The sequence below is a fragment of the Taudactylus pleione genome, unplaced genomic scaffold (genome assembly GCF_031769625.1).
Source record: "Taudactylus pleione unplaced genomic scaffold, aTauple2 ptg000016l, whole genome shotgun sequence".
In the NCBI taxonomy this organism is placed as follows: domain Eukaryota; kingdom Metazoa; phylum Chordata; class Amphibia; order Anura; family Myobatrachidae; genus Taudactylus; species Taudactylus pleione.
This window is the reverse complement of record NW_028284418.1, coordinates 33152329-33170928: the sequence shown is the minus strand read 5'-3', so window position 1 is coordinate 33170928 and position 18600 is coordinate 33152329.

The window sequence follows — 18600 nt, the reverse complement described above, 5'->3', positions numbered from 1 at the left end:
TGTTGCTTCTGTACTTTGGCATAATCAGACAAGAAAAAGTTTTCAATAGAGGTAGAAATGGGATTTGCTTTGTGGAGAATTCATTTTACTTATGTATCTCTACTGAATAGGGAGGAGAGTTTTCTGTAGGGAATTGGGGCAATTGTTTCTTCTTTTTCGTTAACAGAATAGATCTTTTGGAGCTGTCTGCAGCAAGGAAAAATGGCTGCGTTGTATTCTCTAATGACTACACAGCTCTCAACTGTGCACATCAAAACTATAGTCATTTGATAAAAGGAACACAAACATTTTAAATGTAGATTTAAACCCAAAATTAATATCACGTACTTTAAAACTCAAAGTAAGGAACATGCAACTGAAAGTGACAGAATACCATTTTACGTCATTTCTACAATCTCAGCCATCACTAACCAAGAGCTACCATGATGGTCTCTCCCAAAGTTGAAAGCATTGTGCAGTATTCAATAAGAACAAAATAAATACTCCGATACTAGAGTTATGTTGATATCTTTTGTCTTTTTTAGGAAAAAAAAATGTGTGATGAATATACAGTAGCTGTCTACATTCCAGACTAGAAATGTGCAACAATATAAGCCACACTCCTGGCCAACTTCCAGATCTGCCAAACCACACCCACTTAGAGTAGGCCACACCCATTATGGGCAATGAAATTGTGGACTAGAGCAGGGGTGGCCAACCAGTCGGAGGCAAAGAGCCAAAAAAGATATGTAGTCAATGGAAAAAGCCGATAGCATGCGCGCTCCGCAGGAAAAAAAGGGTGTAGCTTATGTCGCAAGGCCATGCCCCATTTTTGTGCGCACACCTTTGGTATGACATTTGCAGGAGCATGACCTTGTTCACACCCCCATTTTTAGTCACGCTGGGGGCGAGCCCAGGACATTGAAAATAAGCATTTTACATAATCTTCCCAATATACATTTTTCACTGTTGAAGTGAAAGAAAAAGCCAGAGCAACATAGAAAACATTGAAATAGCCATGTTTGCATAAAATACATATTGAAATCCAGAACCACATAAAATACATTGAGAATTCCAGTGACCATTATGATGTCCCCCTTGTATTTGTGCCCCATATGCAGTGCCCTCCTGTAGTTGTGCCCATCAAGCAAAGCCCCCAGTAGTTGTGGCCCTTATGCAATGCCCCCTGTAGCTGTGCCCATTATTCAATGCCCCCTGTAGTTGTGCCCCTTCTGCAATGCCCACTGTAGTTGTACCCCATATGCAGTGTCCTCCTGTAGTTGTGCCCATTAATCAATGCCCCCAGTAGTTGTGCCCCTTCTGCAATGCCCCCTGTAGTTGTGCCCATTAATCAATGCCCCCAGTAGTTGTGGCCCTTATGCACTGCCCCCTGTTGCTGTGCCCATTAAGCAATGCCCCCAAGTAGTTGCGCCCCTTCTGCACTGTCCCAGTAGCCGTGCCCATTAAGCAATGCCCCCCAGTAGTTGCGCCCCTTCTGCACTGTCCCAGTAGCTGTGCCCATTAAGCAATGCCCTCCAGTAGTTGCGCCCCTTCTGCACTGTCCCAGTAGCTGTGCCCATTAAGCAATGCACCCTGTAGCTGTTCCCCTCCTGCAATGCTAGCTGTAGTTGTGCCCCCAGCACTAGCTCCCCCCCTCCCTATGAAGAAACTTACCTTCGAGCTGGCACCGCTCCACGACGTCAGGGCTTCTGAGTCCCGCCACACCGTCGCTGCTGCTGCTTCCGCCGCCTGCTGGATCTAACTGGATCCAGCAGACTCGCGGGCTCCTCACATTGCTGGTGATGTCATGACATCACCCGTGCACTGCATTACTGGGAACGCTGGCCTCTGATGGCTTTAGAGACCAGTGTTCTCAGTAACAATGGAGGTCTGCCGAGCCGCGAGCTGGGAGCCGCATTAGAAGCTCAGAAGAGCCTCATGCGGTTCAAGAGCTGCGGGTTGGCCACCCCTGGACTAGAGCGTTCGTAGGTATGTGATAGGCATAAATGGGACTTCTGACCTGGAGATATCAGCAGTATATTTGCACTTGCATAAAGGAGACAGGTATTAACCACAAAGTAATTGACAGTAAAAGATGGGGCAGGAATTATAGTGACAAATACTGAATAATTCAGTACCTTACAATAAGGCCTGTCATTGCACTGGGTGCTGTTTGTGCACCTGAGTCCTACATACAAATACACAATAAGCTGATACTCGCAGGGACACCATATACATTTACTATTGCTAATTCACAGTAGCATGCAAGTTAGCCGCATAGTGTGCATGGAAATACAGTCAGGTGCATAAATATTGGGACATTGACAGAATTTTCATATTTTGGCCTCTATTCACCACCACAATGGCTTTGAAATGAAACAAACAAGATGTGCTTTAACTGCAGACTTTCAGATTTAATTTGAGGGTAATTACATCCAAATCAGGTGAATGGTGTAGGAATTACAACGGTTTCAATATGTGCCTCCCACTTTTTAAGGGGCCAAAAGAAATGGGACAAACTATACAATCCTAAATCTAACTTTCACTTTTTAATACTTTGTTGAAAATCCTTTGCAGGCAAAAGCACACGAATGCTAGAATAAGCATGAGAGAACATAAGCACCCTGTTTTTTATTGTGCTAATACTGGTTAGAACTGGTTTGGGGTTGCAGTCTCGTTATAGGTTAGGTTAGTGGATCAATCAGTAGTGACACCCTACCAGGGACCTGTTTGGGCGGGCTCTGTTTAGGAATATTAGGGTGATGGGAGGAGTCAGCTTCCTCTTTTCCAGTTGTGATCCCACCCGCCCACCCTAGGATTATTGAATCGGCTTGGGCCGATGTTGTTCGTTGGAATGTTGTTTTCTATGTTTTTTCTTCCAACAGGGGAGGCGCAGCTGGCAGAAAGCAGTGCTCATCGGCGGCTCAATTTAGTGCAGCTGAACTTGGCTAGCATCCCCCCTTTGAGAGAGGCGAGTCGGTCACTGCCTTAGGGGAGGACCAGGTCTCCATCTTATGGAGGGATCAGCACTGTGCTAGATTAAGGGGGGATGGTACTACTCAAGACAGCTCACATTTGGTGGTGGATTCTCCACCTCCTTCTTAGTAATATACTCTCAGATGGGCTGTAGCCGAGTTAGCACTGCTTTTTTCGCTACCATGCTCGATCATTACAATTCAATTCCTGATCTGATTTTAATAAATTTGGCTGCGACCTCTTTTTTGCAAATCTATATTGTTGTCAGTGTCTTTATTTTAGTTTGATAAGTTTAAGTTAAGTATGGTAGAATAATAAAACTATGGGTGACTTATTACAGCCTGAAGTCTGGAACGCATAGCCATCACCAGACGCTGGGTTTCCTGATGATTCTCTGCAAGGCCTCTACTACAAATGTCTTCAGTTCCTGCTTGTTCTTGGGGCATTTTCCCTTCAGTTTTGTCTTCATCAAGTGAAATGCATGCTCAATCAGATTCAGGTCAGGGGATTGACTTGGCCATTGCATAACATTCCACTTTTTTGCCTTAAAAAACTCTTTGGTTGCTTTTGCAGTATGCTTTGGCTCATTGTCCATCTGCACTGTGAAGCGCCGTCCAATGAGTTCTGAAGCATTTGACTGAATATGAGCATATAATATTGCCTGAAACACTTCAGAATTAATTCTGCTGCTTTTGTCAGCAGTCACATCATCAATAAATACAAGGGAACCAGTTCCATTGGCAGCCATACATGCCCACGCCATGACACTACCACCACCATGCTTCACTGATGAGGTGGTATGTTTTGGATAATGAGCAGTTCCTTTCTTTCTTCATACTCTTCTCTTCCCATCACTCTGGTACAAGTTGATCTTTGTCTCATCTGTCCATAGGATGTTGTTCCAGAACTGTAATGGCTTTTTTAGATGTTGTTTGGCAAACTCTAATCTGGTCTTTCTGTTTTTGTGGCTCACCAATGGTTTACATCTTGTGGTGAACCCTCTATATTCACTCTTGTGAAGTCTTCTCTTGATTGTTGACTTTGACACATATACACCTACCTCCTGGAGAGTGTTCTTGATTTGGCCAACTGTTGTGAAGGGGTTTTTCTTCACCAGGGAAATAATTCTTCTGTCATCCACCACAGTTGTTTTCCGTAGTCTTCCGGGTCTTTTGGTGTTGCTGAGCTCTCCGATGCGTTCTTTCTTTTTAAGAATGTTCCAAACAGTTGATGTGGCCACACCTAATGTTTTTGCTATCTCTCTGATGGATTTGTTTTGATTTTTCAGCCTAATGATGGCTTGCTTCACTGACAGTGACAGCTCTTTGGATCTCATATTGAGAGTCGACAGCAACTGATTCCAAATGCAAATGTCACACCTAGAATCAACTCCAGACCTTTTACCTGCTTAATTGATAATGAAATAACGAGGGAATAGCCCACACCTGTCCATGAAATAGCTTTTTAGTTGATAGTCCCATTACTTTTGGACCCTTAAAAAGTGGGAGGCACATATTGAAACCATTGTAATTCCTACACCGTTCACCTGATTTGGATGTAATTACCCTCAAATTAAATCTAAAAGTCTGCAGTTAAAGCAAATCTTGTTTGTTTCATTTCAAAGCCATTGTGGTGGTGAATATGAAAATTCTGTCAATGTCCCAATATTTATACACCTGACTGTATATGCAGATGTAGGATGCAGATAAAGGCACATATGCACCCAGCTATACTGACACACCGGCCCGATCCATCTGTTGTTGAAGCAGTCATCACTTTCAGCACATATTTATGCCAGCCCTATACATGGTGTAAGAGATCCACCAGGAATCAGATGCCTCTCCCATGCGCACTCAGAACACCTAGGCTACATGCCAAAACCCCTTTGGCACCCACAAACACCTAATCAGCTGCAAGTGGAGATGCTACTGAGATGAATACTCCGGTAGGTGCGCTTGGCTGTGTATACTGCATTGGCGTAACTACAGAGGGTGCAGGGGGTGCAGTTGCTATGGGGCCCACAGCCTGGGGGGGCCTGAGTGCATGCAATCTTATTTTTTTTAAATGTAAAGTTTATTTAATCTGGTGTGGGCCCCCTGTACCCTCTGTAGTTATGCGGCAGCTCACCGGAGGTTTAAACCGCACTGGAGGCGGGCCTGGCCAGGAGAAGGAGTCCAGCAATGAAAGGTGAGCCGCCCGGAGCCGCCCGCTAGAAGACAATGACGTCATCATCTTGCGAGTGACGGTCCAGGAAGGAGAGGAGATGGTGCGCACAGGCAGGTAAGAGCACGGCAACTGCTCTCCCCACACCACCTGGGCCCGGGCCCTCCGGCCATTACCGCTGCTGACCCGCAGACCGCAGCTGCATTCAGTGGCGGGCTGGGCCGGGGGGCAGGGTGCCATGTGCCCCCTGGGCCGCAGTGCCATGCGGGCCGCGGTGCAGACTGTGTCACTGTGACAAGGGGGCAAGGGTGACAAGGGTGACAAGGGTGAGAGCACTACTGGGGGCACTACAAGGGGGGCTACTACTGGAAGCACTGCAAGGGGGAGAGCACTACTGGGGGCATTACAAGGGGGGACTACTACTGGGGGCACTACAAGGGGGAGAGCACTACTGGGGGCACTGCAAGGGGGGGACTACTACTGGGAGCACTACAAGGGGGAGAGCACTACTGGGGGCACTGCAAGGGGGGGACTACTACTGGGGGCACTACAAGGGGGGGACTACTACTGGGGGCACTACAAGGGGGGACTACTACTGGGGACACTACAAGGGCGGACTACTACTGGGGGCACTACAAGCTACAAGGGGGGGACTACTACTGGGGGTACTGCACAGAGGGGACCACTACTGGGGGCACTATATAAGAGGCTTACTACTGGGGCACAAGGGACACTGCACAGGGGGGACCACTACTGGGGGCACTATAAGGGGCACTGCATAGGAAGATCACTACTAGGGGCACAGGGGGCACTGCATATGGGCACCACTACAGGGGGCTGCCCCATATCTTTATTTTTACTTTACATTAATTCCAAATGGACCCGCCTCCTCCCTGGAACACTTGAGGGGGGGGCGCCTAAGCATGCACGTGCTCCGGGCACCCTGGCTACACGCTACTCCTCTGCCAGGGCCACCTGCATGCATTTGCCCCCCAGGCTAACAGTTGCCAGCCAGCCCCTGGCTGCATTAGTCCTTTATTGAGTCAAGGTGGACGCGGCTGGGTCCGGAAACTGCTCCCAAAAACACCCGGCTATTACCGCTGCTGCCCCCGTGCCGGGACACTACCATCTGCAGCAAGAAATGAGTCTTCACTGCAGATGATGGTGTCCAGGCCCGCGTTCAGCAGCGGTAATAGCTGTTACCATATGTAAAGCAGCACACAGTGAACAGGCATACCAGCGACATTGGTTGCCTTAATAGGCTTTGTGCAGGAGGTTTGTACATTGCATAAAAATGATAGGCAACGGTAAACTCGCCTCTAGTGCGGCACTAGGCATTACCACTGTGGTGGATACATGACTTGGGGGGGGCCATTAGAAATTTTGCTATGGGGCCCACAGAGTTCTAGTTACGCCCCTGGTATACTGAAAACGTATTTGTGTGCAATGTGTGTCATAGAGGCATATTTTCTTCTATTTTTGCCTTTGTTACGTGTCCTTCCTATTGATCATACTTGTGGTTACGGAGATGAAGCGCTAAATGTATTAAATGTAACAGAAGTGCGAGCCGGCGCCGCTGCGGAAATACATGTGAGTATTTTTAAAGTAGCAAGAATGTTAAAGGCTAAACCAGCTGGTTTAGCCCTTAAAAAAATATGGGGCATACTTGCATGTATTCCCGCAGTGGCACTAGCTCACACTCTGTTACATTCAGCCTGCAAAGTGCATACATGAAAGGAAGAGATGGACATAACTTTATGCTGCAATATATGATGATGCTCATTGTATCATCACACCTAGGGCAGCCAAGACAGACGACAGGCCTGAGAGATAGAGAGGGGGCATGACCAAATCTGAGAGGCATGGCCACACACCCCTTTGGAAAAAATAAATGAACAACACTTTGCGCTCTGCCGCAAAACACTACGGTGCATGCTGCTGGGGGGGAACCTCTATCCTCCTCAAACAGCTGCCTCGAACCCCCTTGGACAAGCCTGGGCCCAGGTATTTAGTATCGCCAGGGCCGCAACTAGGGGGGGCTGGAGGTGCACGTGCACCGGTTGCGCCGCTGCACCCGCAGCCAGTGTCCTCCAGCCCGGTGCCGCAGGGGGCTCCAAGCCGGACACCCGTTGAGATTTTATTACCAGTGGGTGCCCGGCTCCTTCCCTGCAGTGCTGCGGTAGCCGGAGGCTGGAGTTCTCTCCTGAACTCCAGCTTCCGGCTCTCCCCACGGGCACTATGGGAGAGACGTCATGACGTCTTTACCATAGTTCCGAGGAGTAGCCGGGCAGACCGGACGGCGGCGGACGTAGGAGCGGGGTTTAAGGTAAGTATTGTTTTTTTTTGTGTAAGCGGCACTACAGGGGCATTACTAAGGGGGCACTAATACAGAAGCATTACTATGGGGGCATTACCCTATGGGCAGTACTACAGGGGCATTACTATATGGGCACTACTACAGGGGCATTACCATATGGGCACTACTACAGGGGCATTACTATATGGGCACTACTACAGGGGCATTACTATATGGGCACTACTACAGGGGCATTACTATAGGTGTACTGCTGAAGGGGGAATTACTATGGGGGAGATATCGGGGGGGGGCAAATTACTGTCTCGCCCCGGGTGACAAAAATCCTAGTTTCGGCCCTGATATCGCCTCCCCTCTTCTCTCTGTGTCCCTGCCTACTCAGTGTTCACTGAGGCGACTGGATTTATTACATTATTTGTGTCATCATCGTCTCACCTACCTTGCAGGCATGGAGGGCTCTTGCTGGAAAATGCCCTGCTTTCTCAGAGGTCCCCCAGAAAACACAGGAAACAAGGCAACTATGGTTAATAAGTGTATGTTGTAATTAGGCAGTTAATCAGGCTATACTATTGATTTTATGTATTTCAAATCTGCTTCATATGTATACTTTAAGAAAGTACAACAATGTGTGGTTTAGTAATCACTGCTGCTGGCAAAATAGCAAACTTTATTAGAAGTCAGTAATGGATGCAAGACAGACGTTCCTATAAAAATAGCAGCATGCAGTGAGCAACATTTAAATAATTATCTGCGTAAACAAAACTGTTGTGACATTCAAGGAAATTAAATAGCATATTCACCTTTTTAACATATCAAAATATTTTTGTTCACATTTACGTCTACGTTAAATCACTTTATTGATTTAAACACATCTTCAACCTTTTATTCAGCAGTAATTGGATTTAGCTTCAGCTACAGCTTATTAACAAACCTGACATTTTAGCATGTACATCATTAACAGTGTTGGTCACTAAAAGTCTGGTAACTAGCAAGGAAGGAAGAATTCAACCTCTGCAAATTAACTGCTATTGCCTATGCACATTATATAGAAGCGTATTTGATCAAAAGATTATATTCCTCTTCCAAGACCAGTTTGTCTGCAGACGCACAGTCATCTGGAGCTGATTCTGATGTAATAATACCCCTTTTCCACTGGCCAAAATACCCAAGTTATTGTCGTGTCAACCCGGGATAGCGGCTCAGTGGAATAGGCTCCTAGGAAAAAATCCTGACATTTCTTCCCGGATCTCAAGCAGGCTTTTACATGGGTAAAACCCTGATCAGGCTCAGTGGACACGCGTAACCCGGGTCTTCCGACCTGGGACCCATTTACCGCATGGTAATTGGCTGGTATTCGGAAGCAGACTGTGACAGCTGTCACCGGGGAGAGAGAGATTACAGCCACTCCGTATCGTCCAGACCGTTCCGGTTTTTATCCCATCCCGCTTCATATGGGGAGGCTGTAATCTCTCCCTCCCTGGTGACAGCTGGCACAGACAGCCTCCCAAATGACACCCGCCTGGAAATGACCCCTTCCCCTGGTCCGGTCTGGTGTTCAGGGGAGATCTGGAGTTTCGGCACTTGGTGATGACATCATCTCCAAGCGCCGGCACTGCACCCGTTTGCAGTGTGAACGGTGCCAACCCGGGATATTCCTGGGTCGGCACCGCACTTGAAATGGGGTAAAACCTGGGGCTGAACCGGCTTGGAACCGTGTTACAAATCCCGGGTCAGACCCGGGATATTGATGGAGAAAGGGTGAGCTGCTTGCCCTATTTTTTAGGTTGTCTCCTTTTATAAGCAATTTTACTTAGTGATTGCTACTCATTAATTATGTGAAGTCATTAGGCATGCCTCAGTCCTTCACTCAAAGATAAGCTAATGGTGCATACATATGGGATGATCGTCAACGATAACAATATCGTTGAACAATTTCCCAGGTGTGCTGGATGATCGATATCAATCATCCAGATGATTGATATCCATCATCAACCCACCAACGATGGCAAACGACCCACGATCAACGATTGCAGGTCCCTATAGTAACCAGGTCGAAGCTGTTAATTACATTGGTTGTACAAAGCCTGGCGGAACCATACCGCAGGTTGATGTTTGTGAACATCATCAAGGGCCATCTCTCCATTTCGCACTAGCGTTTTCTATTGATAGACATTGGGTGCAGTGACAGGTCTAGGAACTGCTAATAAAATTTGCTACCTGACCCTACAATCGGCACAAACAGCACTCACAAGTAAATGCCATTTGTGCAATGCGAGAACACAGCAGTGTTATACCGTTGTCACGTGAAGTCCCAGTGACAACCCCATATGATGTCACTCTTGAAGGAGCAATGCAGGATTCCTAAAGGGTTTTCCAAAGACTTGCATGGGCAAGTATAACAATTATAATAGTGGTTGACGCCACAAAACCTAATCCTGTTCTGTTCTCAGGAAGGTGATAACCAAGACAAAGATAGAAATTTATATACAGTTAAGGTGCCCACACACATACTGACTTTTCATCCAATTTGTTCGATTTCGACGAATTGTGATGACAGATCATGTAAAAAATGGCCAAATCGTGAGTTTCTACTCTTGATCACGACGCCGATGCTCGTCCCCGCTCGTCGTACCTCGCATCTTCAGATCTGCCGTGCTGTAGGGCAGATTAGCCAATCTGCACTGGCTGCAAAATAGATCTTAAGTCAGATTGGACATGTTTAACTCCAAATCGTGACCACGACTGCCTGGGGAGAGTTCAGGGAGAGTTCAGGGGAAATCGTGTACATCGGCTGGGAGCAAGTCGGTATGTGTGTGGGCACCATTACTCCGATGAATAAAAAAGTAACAAAACTTGAAAAAAATGAAGTTTACTGATGTAACAAATCTTGGAGAAGTGCTGCAACGTGTAGTCAGCAGCTGGAACCTGTGAGGCAGAAAGTGGCTGAAACTCAGGAACTCGAGGGTGGAGGCCATAAGTGGCATAAAAGGGCAAGGAACCAGATGAAGAATGGTACTCAGCGGATCTAATAGTAACTGCTATAGATTACACCCACATTGGATCTATTCATGACAACAAAGAGAAGGAACCTAATGAAATTTCTGATGATGCCTACATGTCTTTCCTGGATCAAAAACAAAAACAAAACACAGGGCCTGATTCATTACAGATCACAATTGCAACAGCAATCGGCCAATGGTAGGTACTGCGCATGCACCACACTACACATGCGTGAGTTAGCAGTGCGATCGCACTGTGATCACCTACGCAGAGAGGAATCCATCATAGAGTGAGTCATAGGCATCTTTATAATGGGACCGGCGCTGCAGAGCAGCAGAAACTCACTGGGAAAATGGCAGCGGCCATTTTTCCAGTGATCTGCGCATGGGCAGAAAAGATGTCCCTGGGAAAGTAGGCGCGGGCGACATTTTCCCGGAGACCCACGCATGAAGCCAGAATCTACAGCGCTAGTGCGCTGAGGCAAGCCGCTGTCAGAGAGGATGGGGCCTAAATGGAGGCTGCACACCCATGTGACGCAAGGTTCCACACTTACAGTCCTCAATAATCCATTGATTTGATGTGTATGCTTTACAGTGTAGAAATGAAAGTTCTTTGCAGCAGTTATTCCTTTCCTGTTGTTACTGTTTCACTTGTCTCCTTACCCATCACTTGTACATTTTTGATGCTTTTAAAAATTACATATACAGTAAACACTTTATAGTCTAAGTAGAATAATGCAGTCAGCTTTGATAACTACCGTCTATATACTAATAAGACCATGGGGCATATTTATTAGCTATATGGACTTGATCCCGATAACTATAATTTCTTCTCGTTGCTGATTGTGGCAATAAGAAATTAATGGCATTTACCAATTTTCACATCCGGGGACAGTGGCTCTGTTAGGAGCCCCTTCATGTGATGTGTTGGACGTAAAGTGATCACTAATGCGATTACTTTACTTCACAGTTGGGGGGCTTGCAGTGCTGCTGCACATGCGTGGTCATCAGACCACACATGTGCGAGTGGCTATTGCCAGGGAAGGATCCAGAATGCTTTGCAGAATATAGCCCATAGGCTACAATGGCTTTGCATTCTGGAGCTTGATACATTCTGTATTTGATCAGCCCCTATAGAAAGTGGAGTAGCGAGGATGGTTCCAGTGGAGCATGAGCTCTAGGCACCAATATGGACAGAGGGTGCCATCCAGGGTTCCAGAATTCATGGGGCGCTGCACAGTATGATGGCCGCCTGTTAGTTTTAGCTAAATTTATTTGCTCTATATCCTAAATAACTTACAGATCAGAGATCAGTTTCTACATTTCATGGTCCCTTAAGATGCCCAGATTGTCTCCTATCCCTTCCTTCTCTGTGATAATCTTCTGTCACCTCTCCTTCCCTGTAAGATTGATTACATTCACCTCTTTAATTCCCTTCCCTCTACCCTATGATCGTCTCTTTGTCCCTGTCCACTCCTTTCTTATTGGCTTCTGTAACCACCCCTCTTTGATCTACTCTTTGTCCCTCCCCCTCTCCTGTCTTATTGGCTTCTGTCACCACCCCTCTCCTCTCCTTTTCCTAATGGCTTTTGTCACTGGCTCTCTCTGATTGGCTTTGCCCTTCTCTTCTCCTTTCTGAACAGCACTTTCCTCTCCCTCTCCTTTTTGATCCCTTCCCTCCTTCTCTCCTCATTCATTCATTGTGCTTTAATGGACTTAAAAGTGACACATCTGAGGTAAAATCCTAAACTTCAGTTATAAGGTATGAGTTTAAATAAAGCCACTGCTTGGCTATTTAAAGTAATGGAGGTGTTCCCAGGCATGACCACAGAGTGTTATTTGAAAAGTCTTTTAAAATATATTTGGAGACCCGAAATAATAATAATGGCGGTAGACAGAACATGATTAGTAGTACTTACATTAATATACACTGTAGGTGCAATGTATATTTGTAAAGTAGGAGCATAGCTGAGAAGGGAGCTTCCCAGAGGTGTTCCCACTCCAGTGAAAGCTGCTTGGGGCAGTAATTGCAGTCATAAACTGTGCACCCTGTGGAATTTCACTCTAGCACAGGGGTGTCAAACTCGTGGCCATCCAGCTGCTGTGGGACTACATATCCCAGCATGCCCTGCCACAGTTTTAGCATGCTCTAATAGCAAAACTGTGGCAGTGCATGCTAGGATGTGTAGTTCCACTGCAGCTGGAGGGCCGCAAGTTTGACACCTCTGCTCTAGCACATGTATTCTGTCAATTTAAGTTAAATGATCAGAATATATAATACAAACTCCTCTATTGACTAATAACAATGATTCATAGGAGATAAAAGTTATAACCAAACCTAAACCCCGCAGAAATATTAATGCCATTAACCTTCAACAACTAACTACCTCTCTACAACAACAACTTTCACCAATTAATACGTTCATTTCTCCTGAGACTGCTGCATCACACCTAAACTAGAACCTAGAAAAAGCCCTCGATGAAGTAGCTCCAGCTACCCATCACACACCACGTAGATTTAGACATCAACCGTGGCATTCTAGCTTAACAAGGCATCTACAAAAACTCTTGCGTAAAGTTGAACGTCAGTGACGAAAGTCTCATACTCCAAGCGACTTCCTCACATATAAGACTATCTACAACTCTTATCGTACTGCTCTGGACACTGACAAACAAACATATTTCCAATCTCTAATCTCTGCTCAAGCCTCTAACCCCAAGCGACTTTTTAAGACATTTAAACTGCTTCTTACCCCTCCATCACCCAAACCACCTGCTACTATCTGTGCACAAGATCTTGCTTCCTATTTTAGGGACAAGGTTGATAAGATCTTAAATTAAATGGTAGGCTATTCCTCACGTAGTGACCTGCTCAATTCCCTACCTGAACCCTCTGGCACATTCTCTTCATTTGATCTCACAAACGAAGATGAAGTATCTACGCTCTTCTCATCCTCCTACTCTATTACCTCTCCTCTAGACCTGTACCCTCACAAATCAGTAAAGCTCTGTCTCCTGTGCTTATCCCAACCCTAACTAAAATCTGTAATCTCTCTCTCTCTCTATTGGCAACTTTCCATCACTGTTCAAGCATGCAGTGATTACTCCCATTCTGAAAAAACAAAATTCTGCCCCTAATACTCTCTCAAATTACTGTCTTATCTCCCAGCTCCCAGGCCCCTCCAAGCTACTTGAGAGACTTGTCTACACCCGCCTCACACACTTTCTTAACTCACACAACTTACTGGACCCACTTCAGTCCGGCTTTCGTTCCCAACACTCCACAGAGACAGCACTGACTAAGGTAGTAAATGATCTTGTCACTGCCAAGGCTAAAGGCCATTACTCACTCCTAATTCTTCTAGATCTCTCTGCTGCTTTTGACACTGTTGACCACTCTCTTCTCATACAAACACTGCAATCCCTAGGTCTTAAGGACACAGCTCTTTCTTGGTTTTCTTTCTACATATCTGATCGCTCTTTTACTGTTCGTTTTTCTGATTCTGCCTCCTCTTCGCTACCTCTATCAGTTGGAGTACCACAAGGCTCTGTCTTAGGTCCTCTGCTATTCTCAATCTAAACCACCTCTCTTGGCAAACTAATCCGCTCTTTTGGATTTCAGTACCATCTGTATGCGGATGATACTCAAATCTACCTATCCTCTCCAGATTTGTCACCATCTGTGCTGGTCCGGGTCACTGAATGTCTTTCTGCCATTTCATCTTGGATGTCATCTCGCCACCTGAAACTTAATATTTCTAAAACAGAAGTAATTATATTTCCACTAGCCAATAACAGTTACCAACCTGATCTCTCTATCACTGTTGATAACTCGACCATCCACCCTGCCCCACAAGCTCGCTGCCTTGGTGTCATCCTTGACTCTGAACTGTCCTTTGTTCCCCACATTCAATCTGTCTCAAAATCATGTTACATACATTTAAAAAACATATTCAAAATTCGACCATATCTCACACAAGACACTGCAAAAACTCTAATCCATGCACTTATTATTTCCCGCATTGACTATTGCAATAGCCTCCTTACTGGTCTTCCCAAAAATAGGCTATTGCCATTACAATCCATTATGAATGCAGCTGCAAGGCTTATCTTCCTTGCAAAACATTCTTCATCTGCTGCCCTGCTCTGTCAGTCCCTCCATTGGTTGCCGGTTTCTACTGTATTCAATACAAAATACTTTCACTTACACATTAGGCTATTAACCAAAACACATCAACATACATCTCTTCACTCATCTCAAAATATCTCCCAACCCGACCTCTCCGCTCAGCACAAGATCTGCGTCTCTCATCCCCATGCATTACTTGCTCCCATTCACGATTACAGGACTTTCTTTGCGCTGCACCCACTCTATGGAATGCCCTACCTCGCACAATAAGACTTTCCTCTAGTCTCCAATCCTTCAAGCGTTCCCTGAAAACTCACCTCTTCAGGCAAGCTTATCAGATTCCAGAACCTCCCACATAACCTTCATAGCTTCCATATCTAATTACATCCCCTTTTCACACTTCGTCTTTCTCTCACATCGAAATTCCTGTGTGACTGGATCATGCAGCCAACCAAGAAACTGTGCATCCTGGCTGGACCAAAATGCAATATATAGCACCTATCCTTGTGTATCAATGCCTATTTCCCTATAGATTGTAAGCTTGCGATCAGGGCCTTCCTACCTATATATCTGTCTGTTATTACCCAGTTTTGTTCTATTAATGTGTACAAATTGTAAAGCGCAACGGAATATGCTGCGCTATATAAGAAACTTAATAAATAAATAAATAAAAATAATCCTAGGTGCTATACATAAATGAAGCAGTGCAAAGGAGCTACCCTTTAATGTCAGATAGTGTATCACTGAAAAATTCTGTTCCCCCAAAGGGACCTCAATGCCCAGCATGATACTGCCACAATTTGCTATTTTTCTCTGCACTTTGGTATTCCCCTGCAGGCCGGCCATACTCCACTGGCACAGTTCAGTACAGTAAGGGAGAGGGGGTGCTATGACAATTACTTTCTCTGGGCGTCATTGTTCCACGCTACTCCCTTGCCTATAGAAACCAGATGACTGCAATTGTGACGACAACGAGGGATCCCAGCAGATATCTCCGATACCTGCTGCAGTCCCCTATACATACATTAAAGGGATCCTTAGTATTTGTAGGTAGATCCCGAAAACGATTTTTGATCGATGTTCACTGCTAGTATAGGCAGTATTAAAGTGCTCCTAAATAGGTGATGATGCACGATAGAAGCAAGATACTTTCACTGATCTAGAAAAACATAATGGATTATATGAGCTATATAGCCCTCATTAGAAAATGACCTGTTAGGTGACGGCAGCTCTCAGTTTTAGGTCAATGACTTCTATGAAAAAGTCTCATCTGTCTATTAGGCTTTGTCCTAATTTACTGACTTATCTAATAGTTTGTGGAATCCTTTCTAAAAAGAAAACTGAAATGGCAGCATCACCTCCTCATCTGGGAACAGAGTCATATTGCTGATATGTTGCTCTTGGACTAGGGAGCAGCTGTAGGTTCAGTGAGAATGATAGGGCTGTAAGAGGACAATGACCAAGATCACAATGTCCTATTGCACATAGAACTTTAAATTCACTTGCTATTCTGTTTTTCAATTAAAAAGATAATGGGACCAACTTACAGGATCGAGGTTACAATTCAGATGAGGTCAGACAGACAGGTGGCTCCTTATGACATAATGCATACTGAGACCAGCAGCTGCCCTTCTGATCGAGTCATTCCCCTGAGAGTCTTGGCTTCAGATACAGATTTGTAACTAGGGAATTCATTATTTAATTATGAGCATATTCCAGTCCGTCTATAGATAAGCACGTAACCCAACCTACCATTTAATGACTGTTCATGCTTTTACCTAAATGTATATAATATTTTGCTAGTTTGGATTTGACCACAATGTTGTTTCTTGTATAATGTCCTGGAATCAGTGTAATCTAAACCTAGGGGGCAGATTAGGGGAGTGCGGGGGTGCGCACCCAGACCCTCTGCATTGACAGGAGCAGAGTGCAGCAGTATGACATTCTCCTGCAGCACCCATCTCCTGTCACAGAGGAGCCGACAGTGCAGACTGCCCAGTCTCCAGGGGCAGCAGAGCAGCTCCTGTGATGCTGGGCTGCTCCCGGAGTGATATTATCAGAATCCCCATGAGGCCATGCCTTTGTTTAGGCCACAACCTTCTCCGAGGGGGGGGGTGCGTTTCTGGTGCACCCCCCGTGCACACACCGGGCGTAACCAGACCCCGGTGACGCTTCTGATTACTGCTGGTGAGGACAATGCTATCCAGTCAGGGCAGCCATCATAAATTGTGGGGCCCGAGACTAAATAGGCAGCTCTCCCCCATGTTTTTGTACCTCAAACCCCACAGTGTCTCCCTAGACAGCACCCTTTCTGTCTATCCAGACAGCCCCTGCATCCAGCCCTTACAGCCCACAGACACTTACCTTCTCCTGTGTCTTCTGGCTGCTTCTCTTCACACTGCGTCTAATTTCTCTGTCAGTGGTGCTGCGCATTAATGTCATGGCGTCATGTACGCCTCGTTGCAATACAAAAAAAAATGTATTTGTACCAGGCAGCCACAATCCCCCCCCACATTTCTCTCCGTGATCCCCCCACATTCCCCTCTCTCTCAGCGATCCCCCACATTCCCCCATCTCAGTGACACTCCCACACATTCCCTCTCTCTCTTTCAGCAATCCCCTCTATATTCCCCTCTCTCAGCGATCCCCTCCACATTTTGCACTCTCTCAGCTATCCCGTCCATAATACCCTCTCTCAGCAATCCCCCCACATTCCCCTTTCTCTGTCAGCGATCCCCCCCACATTCCACTCTGTATGTAAGTGAACCCGCAAACATTCCCCTCTGACACACACACACACACACACACACACACACACACACACACACACACACACACATCTGCCTGTCAGATTCATGCCACACATAATATAGTTCTCCTTACTCACCTACTTATCTTCTTTTTTCTACCAATAAGCCCCGCCCCCTTTGCTTTCTCCAGCCCCTTGGGTTCCTGGAAAAGGAAACATGTTTCCCCCATGGGCGATGGCAGCCATCTTTCTGTAGCCTGCTATGGGGGCAGTCATTTTCTGTTAGCCCCTGGTGCAGCCTCAGCCTGTCAGATCTCTCACTCGTGTTACAGGCACACAGAGCGACCGGGGAGGGAGCAGGAGGACTCACATCATGAATGGCACCTAGCTCGCCCCCCGATGTCCATCCCTGCGTGGGCCCCTCTCTCTGTCCGGGCCAGGATACCAGATCCGGCAGTCCTCCCCTGATGGCGGCCCTGTATCCCGTCAATTAGCCCACTAGCAGGGGTTAAAGTGGGTTCCATTTGGAGACTGAACCAGTTCCACCTCCTCCGGTCCACCTAACACAGGATGTCAGCCCGGCACTGCAGGGAGATGCCGGGCGCCTGCTGAAATTTTGTTACTAGCGTGTGCCCGGCTCCTTCCCCACAGCAGCAGCCGGATGCTGGAGATTACTCCTGAGCTCTGGCTTCCAGCTCCCGCAGTGTGCTCTATGGGAGAGATGTCATGACATCTCTCCCATAGTTCTGAGGAGCAGGCGCCCAGACGACGGCAGCGGTTGGACGCAGGAGTGGGGTTTAATGTAAGTATTGTGATTTTTTTGTGTACTAATGGGGTATTACCACTGGGGGCACTACTACAGAGGGAATTACTAATAGCATTACCACTGGGGGCATTACTACTGGGGGCACTACTATAGTGGGTATTACTACTGGGGGCATTACCACTGGTGGTGCTACTACTAATGGCATTACTACTGGGGTCACTACTACAGGGGGCACTACTACAGGGTGCATTACCACTGGGGGTATTACTAATTGGAGCATTACCACTGGAGGCACTACTACAGGGGGCATTACCATGGGGGGCATTGCATAGGGGGCACTGCATAAGGGGCACCACTCCTGGGGGCACTAAATAAGAGGCACTGCTACTGGGGGCACTGCATAAGAGGCACCACTACTGTGGGCTCTACATAAGGGGCACTACCACTGTGGGCACTGCATATGGGGCACTACCACTACAGTGGGCATTACATAAGGGGCACTACTGCTGTGGGAGTTATGTGTAA